The sequence below is a fragment of the Macrobrachium nipponense genome, chromosome 24 (assembly GCF_015104395.2).
Source record: "Macrobrachium nipponense isolate FS-2020 chromosome 24, ASM1510439v2, whole genome shotgun sequence".
Taxonomy (NCBI): Eukaryota; Metazoa; Arthropoda; class Malacostraca; order Decapoda; family Palaemonidae; genus Macrobrachium; species Macrobrachium nipponense.
In genome coordinates this window covers 18,663,090-18,670,589 of record NC_061091.1, presented here as the reverse complement: position 1 = coordinate 18,670,589, position 7,500 = coordinate 18,663,090, and the positions used below count along the sequence as shown (strand labels likewise).

At 37.6% G+C, this 7,500-nt stretch overlaps 2 protein-coding genes across 8 annotated transcripts in view; one reads left to right on the top strand and one right to left on the bottom strand.

The window, feature by feature from the left end:
• LOC135205493 (uncharacterized) overlaps positions 1–7,500 on the bottom strand; it is a 222,042-nt gene that overhangs the window by 125,588 nt on the left and 88,954 nt on the right. The window lies entirely within an intron of this gene.
• The window catches only part of LOC135205494 (uncharacterized), a 162,874-nt gene continuing 157,944 nt past the window's right edge, over positions 2,571–7,500 (top strand). For all 6 annotated transcript variants that reach the window (XM_064236215.1, XM_064236217.1, XM_064236216.1 and 3 more), the window contains exon 1: positions 2,571–2,698. The gene's annotated coding sequence lies outside the window, so the exon portion shown is untranslated. The remainder of the gene's footprint in view (positions 2,699–7,500) is intronic.

Genomic DNA, 7,500 nt, shown 5'->3' with positions numbered 1-7,500 from the left:
TGGGGGGAATAAACGTTTAAAAGAACAAACTCTTATAAAACTGAATTTACTTTTTTTTAGTACGAACTAATCGTGGAAAATGAAAGTAATGTCAAATTGAGTATTTTAATTGAAATATGAAAATATCTCTTTGGATTCATGAAAAAAAAAAAAACTTTAATAAAATCTTCAACCTCTATATAAAGAGATAAGCTCAAACGAACACCCGAACGCCGATTTACAACGAGAAAAACAACTAGGCCAAAGCCAGAGTCGACTTGACGACCCACGCATCGAGACAAATCCCCCTAATGTGTTTATGTTTACACCGTCGCCTTGTGAACATCGATAAACGGTTCCTAAGGACGATAAGTTCCCTCCCCCCTCTCATCTTTCCCCTCCCTCTCCTTCCCATTCCCCTGGAACTATTCCCCTGGCTTAAACTACCCGAACACCCCAAAACACACACCCCCCACCCCAACGGTCCCCCTAAGCCCCCTACCGAAGACTACTTAAAAGAGTATGATCTCAATTTGATAAATGTGGTTTGCAATGGACACTTAAACTTTGCTTCAAGTTTCGCTGTAATTACGACTAATGTGTGTTTATCAGGTAATGTATTCGCAGTAATACTGGCACGGTCAGTTAGGAGAGAGAGAGAGAAGAGAGAGAGAGAGAGAGAGAGGAGCGAGAGAGAGAGAGAGAGAGATTTACGCAGAGTTACAAACACATCCCCCTATAATATTATAAAGTGTCAGCCCAATGAGTACTTGCCGTGTGAAAAATAACGTAGTTACCATTGGTAACGACAATAAACTTTCGGTCCACGGGAAGGGAAGCAAAAATATTACAAAAATATTGCTGATTTCATTAAGAGTACAAAAGTGCTTAGTTCTTATCTGATCGAAAGTAGAGCGCAGAAGGGCAATACAAAAATAATGTAAAGGAATACACATAAATAAATTCAAAATACGTGTATTTCATTCTATACTATATGTATAATATATATATATACACACACACACACACACACACACACATATATATATATATATATATATATATATATATATATATATATATTATATATATATATATACGTAAGTACATACATACATGATATATATATATATGTGTGTGTGTAGTACAAGGTAAATGCCATGCCACATTAATACTTTAACTGCTGAATCAAGAATTTTATAGTTATGTATTAGTATGTATAAACAAATATATATGTATACAAAAAAACAAACAAAACAGAAAAAATATACCATAAATATAAAACAAAATGCACCACCTCTATACTGACACGCGCACACGCACACACACATACATACAGAGAGAGAGAGAGAGAGAGAGAGAGAGAGAGAGAAACGGGAAACCTCAAACCACCTGCCTACATATCCCATCACATAAGGAAGGCTACTAGAGGCCATATATCATAACCATCTCTTGATGGGGAGGGGGGATTGTTAGGGAGGGGGAGGGGGATTGCGTTCATTCGCACCCCTACACACCTACCAGGCGGAACCGTGACCGACTGAACTGAACTTAACTGAGTCAGTACGAGTCGCGAATTGGACGGTACCGCCACCGCTTGGCACTACTGACTCTTCGTATAAGCCCAGGGGTGGGTTTTGTGTGTGCGTGTGTGTGTGTTTGAGTGTGTTCACCTGTCGTTTCAGAAGTTAAATAAGTCTCCCTTTTCCCTTCGATTTTCCTTTTGAGTTATTATTATTATTATTATTATTATTATTATTATAATTATTAACAAGACGTTAAATCAGTCCCTTTTCCTTCGGTTTCGCCTTGAGTTACTGTTATTATTACTCAGGAAATGACACCTAGTATTCATATGGAACAAGTCCACCACAGGGGCTATTGACTTGAAATTCAAACGTCCAAAGAATATTATGGTGTCCATTCGAATGTTCTTAACAGAAGGCAATGGGAAGATGTAACGAACAGACTGAATTTTTAAATATAAAATTTATATTTGCGCCGGTTTTGAGCAACAGCTGCGTTGAAAGTTCATCTAGAACACGTGTTTGTCGCGATTTGTAGTTCGTGCACTCTTCCAGCAGGTGGGAGTTTTAATATAAATTCATATCGTTTCAATGAACAGCTGCTTTTTCTAATCGGTTACTAAAAGTACATCGAGAACACGTGTGTTTGTTGCATCTTCAAGTGAGCGTCTAATTTTAATTTTCCCTCTAATTTTAATTTTCCTTCTAATTTTAATTTTCCCTCTAATTTTAATTTTCCCTCTAATTTTAATTTTCCTTCTAATTTTAATTTTCCCTCTAATTTTAATTTTCCCAACTGCGTCATCGTCTCTGGTATCTTTCTTCAAAGCAGCAGTTTTTCACACCCCAAACACGTGTTTGTCGCGGCTACAAGTGTGATTAAAACAAACGGCTTAATTATTAAATTTTAATTATTTTTTTATAGTTTTTTTCATTTGAGCTTAAGATTCTTGAGAGGTTACATTGAACCCCTGACTATTGCACTTTCCAGTCGAGTTTTCAAATCGCGTACTTCCTCTGTCTACCGGAAAGGAAGACAGAGAGAAAGAGAAAGAGAAAGAAAGAAGCCAGAGCTGATTACGAGATTGAGAGAAGCCTTCGCACAGAGGGAAGGAAGAAGAAGGAAGAAGGAAAGAAGGAAGAAAGAGACCAAACTTACAAAACCGGAAGGATAAGAATCAGAAATACAGAAGGTAAGTGAAAAGGAATTCTTCTGAACAGTTACGTAGAAATATTATAATATATTAAGCTGAAGCGCAGAGAGAGAGAGAGAGAGAGAGAGAGAGAGAGAGAGAGAGAGAGAAAATCTTCGAATTCGAGTTTTTTTCTCCAGTAGGAATTAATGAATGAGGGCGGGAAATCCTACGGAATGATAGGAAAACTATTTAAAATTAACAAGAAAATGAGTTAACATTGAAACAGTTTTAGTTACACACACACACACACGCATATATATATATATATATATATATATATATATATATATATATATATATAGATATATATATATGTATATATATTATACACCACACACTAAATATATACATATACACACACACGCACACACACATATATATGTGTGTATGTGTGTGTTTGTGAATAAGGGCGCGAGTGTGAGTAACCGAGCGACCTTGCTGCAACAGAATGGACATTTATTGAATGTGTCGCAATATCGTAGGAACCCTGGGGACTGCCTCTGCACCTAGTATACCACAAGTTACAGTGTTCACTTTATCTATCGTTTACTCGGGGAGTAAGCCAACTAACTACTTTGTTGAGGTTGATTATGTTCTTGTTGTTGTTCTTGTTGGGGGGAGGGGGTGATAGGAAAGCCCTATGAATGAGCCTACACAGGTCAGAAAAGGTGTTTTGCGTCGAGTTAAATATACAGGAATTTTAGGGTAGGATAGTTAGAAATATTTATTAGAATGAAAATGTAAAAAATAAATCAATTTTAGGATAGGACATTTAGGATTTATTTATTAGAATGAAAATGAAAAAAAAAAAAAAATAACGTGCGTGTTAAACAGTATAGAAATATTATTTCTAATATAAAATGTAGCGTATTTATTTTAATTTTCGTTAGTGAAACAAGGATCTATTTGACCCTAGATTTTATCATGTTTTAATTTACATTAAAAGTTAGGAATATAATGTTTACAACTTCGGTGCAAGTATGCTGGAGGTCGGAGCACACCCTGTTTTTCTTTATTTCTTAATAGTTCTTACTTTATTCTTTGTTTCCTTTTATTGTTATCTTTGTCATTTGTTCGTTTACTAGCCATATCAGGCTTATGTGTATAGATATAGATACTTGGCTCCACCACTTAGTAGTACTTAACGTTGGATCTATTAAAAAATATCAGAAAAGCAGCTCAGCCTACTTTTTATACTGTTTCCCTCAGGCCTGGCCTATAAAAGAGCATTGGGTTTACCATTTCACCGACCTGCGTGTTATCAAGATGGGGTCGTTCCCTGTCGTTCGAGACGACCCTTGGGGGGAGAGGGGTGGTGGGTGCTCATGTAATTCATCTTTAGTAAGAATGACTGTAGGGCACGACCCCATCTTGATAATACGTAAGCAGGGACACACGATAGCTTGAGGATACGTATTTGATAACTAATGCATACTGCTTGTTTGTTTGTTTGTATGGTGTTTTTACGTTGCATGGAACCAGTGGTTATTCAGCAACGGGACCAACGGTTTTACGTGACTTCCGAACCACGTCGAGAGTGAACTTCTATCACCAGAAATACACATCTCTCACTCCTCAATGGAATGGCCGAGAATCGAACCCGCGACCACCGAGGTGAGAAGCAAACACCAAACCAACCACGCCACTGAGGCATACTGCGTTATCCTGACCAAGTTGTTCCATAATAGTCAGTGGTACGGAACAGAATATAAACGTTAGTCCAAAGGCCAAGCGCTGGGAGCTATAAGGTCATTCAGCGCTGAAAGGAAACTGAGAGGAAAAAGGCTTTAAAGATTTAACGGTGGGAACATCGTGGTTACCTTTGAAACATTTGTTAGGAGAGGGTTGAGGAAAGTTAAATGGGAAAAAGAGAAATGTGAACGGAGGTACGGTAAAAGGAATGAAAGGGGCTGCAGTTAGGGGCCCAAGGGACGCCGCAAAGAATCTTTGGACTACGGTGCATTGACGGCACTGCATCCCACATGGGATGACTGTACCGAAACTACTAAATAGAATTATTAACTCTTACATTCTACAATTTCAAGAGATCCTGGATTTAATGAAATACCTACAAGTAACTATATATAACTTGTGCTGATTCACTGATAATTCTTATTTGCGGGTAACAACGTGGGTTACAAGGAGTTACAAGGTTTAAGATGTCTTAAAGACTTGTAAGTCCATCCGAGGAGACATCGCGTGCTCACTTATCTCAAGGAGCAGGTTTTACTGTTCATTCACAGTGTCCTAATGATGGCTGTCATAAAAAGATAAGGTCATAAATTGCCTCTACTGGAGAGAGAGAGAAGAGAGACGAGAGAGATGAACGAGCGATAGTAAGACGAGAGAGAGAATTAGAAGCAGGAGGCTCTTAATACATGTCAGAAAACTGCCAGCATGGAATGGGAACTTTTCATCAGATTACTACAATGAATGGAGGGAGATCTGGGATATAAATAGGAATTTTAATGTAAAAAAATTTAGGCCAAAGGCCACTCGATGGGACCTACGCGGTCATTCAGCGCAAAAAATAATGTTGAAACAATTATCAGGAGACGGTGGAAAGTAAGATGAAAGAAAGAGAATATGAACGGAGGTGCAGTAAAAGGAATGAAAGGAGTTGTAGGCAGCTAGGGACCGAAGGGACGATTCAAAGAGCCTTTAAGTAATGCCTACAGCGCACCGATTGAGGAGCACTGACGACACTAGCCCCCTAATGGGACAACCTCCATAGAAAGATGATTTTTGTTGCATTGATCTCGAATACTTTTGCATGAATAGGCAATGAAAATCTTTCTTCCGGAAAGCTGGAGATTTCTGTGAATAATTGCCATCAAAGATCTTTCTTTCCAATTAATGCTGTAAACGGCGGTCGTTTTCCACTCTCTCTCTCTCTCTCTCTCTCTCTCTCCAGTCTCCTATAATGTTCTATTGTCGATACTCTTTTGTACAGAACATTAGTTTTCGTGTTCCAATTAGTCTCTCTCTCTCTCTCTCTCTCTCTCTCTCTCTCTCTCTCTCTCTCTCTCTGCGTGTGCTGTCTCCTCCATTTTATTTTTCTTTCAATACTCTTTTGTACAGAACAAACGTTTTCATCGTAAAACAATAACAAGATATAAATCGAACTGTGACCAATTACACACTCTCTCTCTCTCTCTCTCTCTCTCTCCATTTTCTTCTTTCAACTCTTTTGTACGGAACAATCGTTTTCATCACAAAACGATAACATAAATCAAACGGTGGACCGCATATATTTTTTTTTATTTCTGCACCTATAATACATTTTCATGAATCACTCAGTCCATCAAATTCCCACCTAGATTTACTAATCTAAATTTTTGTATAGATTTAACCTACATTTTTTTGCAATATTTTCAAAAACACTCACTAAAGAACGTCCCCCAGGGCCCGTTTTCCGCTCTCCCCAAAGATCACTAAATGAACAAGCGAGCGGCAAGTGACGAATTTATTCAGTTCGTCAATGGAATGCCACTGCATTCGCCTACGTCGTCTTTTGAACTACCGGAATGCGACACAGCGACAGATTTGTCGTCGCGGATATGAGTGAGTGTGTCAAAAAAATAAAGAAATAAAAATAATAATGAATTTAAAAATTACCATTTCATATGACTTCGTTTCAAAGGGGGGAAGGGTCCTCACTGAGCAAGAAGTCTATGATCTCTCTCTCTCTCTCTCTCACTCACACAACACACACACACACACACACACAACACTCACACACACAACAAACACACACACACACAATATATATATATATATATATATATATATATATATATATATATATATATATATATATATAACTCCCATTTTGGTACTACGAAAATTACCATACCCATCCTAATTAAAATTAGCAACTTTTGACATTTAAACTGAAGTCTTTGGAATATTTTGATGTTGGTTGTCGATACACCATTTGCTCCCATAAACTTTCACCTTTTAGAGCTCAAAATAGAAATTTCCATTTCGAGTTGAAAATGAATTAACGTTCATTTTAGTGCTTCAGAAATGATACTCCACCTGTCTTACTCTGGCAAAATTCTGTGGCAAAATTCTGAATTTTGAATATGACGGGGAAAATTTTGTAATCTGAAAGTTCAACGCGTGCATTCCTGAAATGATAATTTCATATGCATATCTACATCAAGTGTAATTTGCTATAATACGTATTTCTGCTCGTGCAGCCTTTTCCGATATGAAAACTATTCCAAAGGATGTCTTAAGGATTTTCTCTATTTTGAATAGCCAAGAATGACGATTCTGTTAGGCAATCCTATACCGGAATCCTAAGTTAGCAGCTCCTTAAAAGAGATATTTCGAATTAGGTCTGTTTAGTTTTTTGTAAAAGAAAATTATTGTGCCGGGTTTGTCAATCCGTCCGTCCGCCCTCAGATCTATATAAAAAAAAAAACTACTCAGGCTAGAGGGCTACAAATTTTTATTTTTATCATCCACCCTCTAATCATCGTACATACCAAAGTGCAACCCTCTAACCTCAGTAGTTTTTATCTTAGTTAAGGTTAGCCTTAACCATAGATCGTGCATCTGGCAGCGCTTTCCGGAGCAACGAGACGCACCCTCACTCGACCGCATCTGGTGAACAACTGGAGAGCTGCCGGTCATAGTTGATGGTTTTATAAAGCATTATAGGTTGTGTAGAAAACTCGGTTTGCATGTTTTACTTGTTTCTATATAAAGACTACGTTAATCGAAGATTTTAATCCGTAGTCCAAAGGCTGTTTTAAGGATTCTCTTCATTTGGAGTACAAGAATGAAGA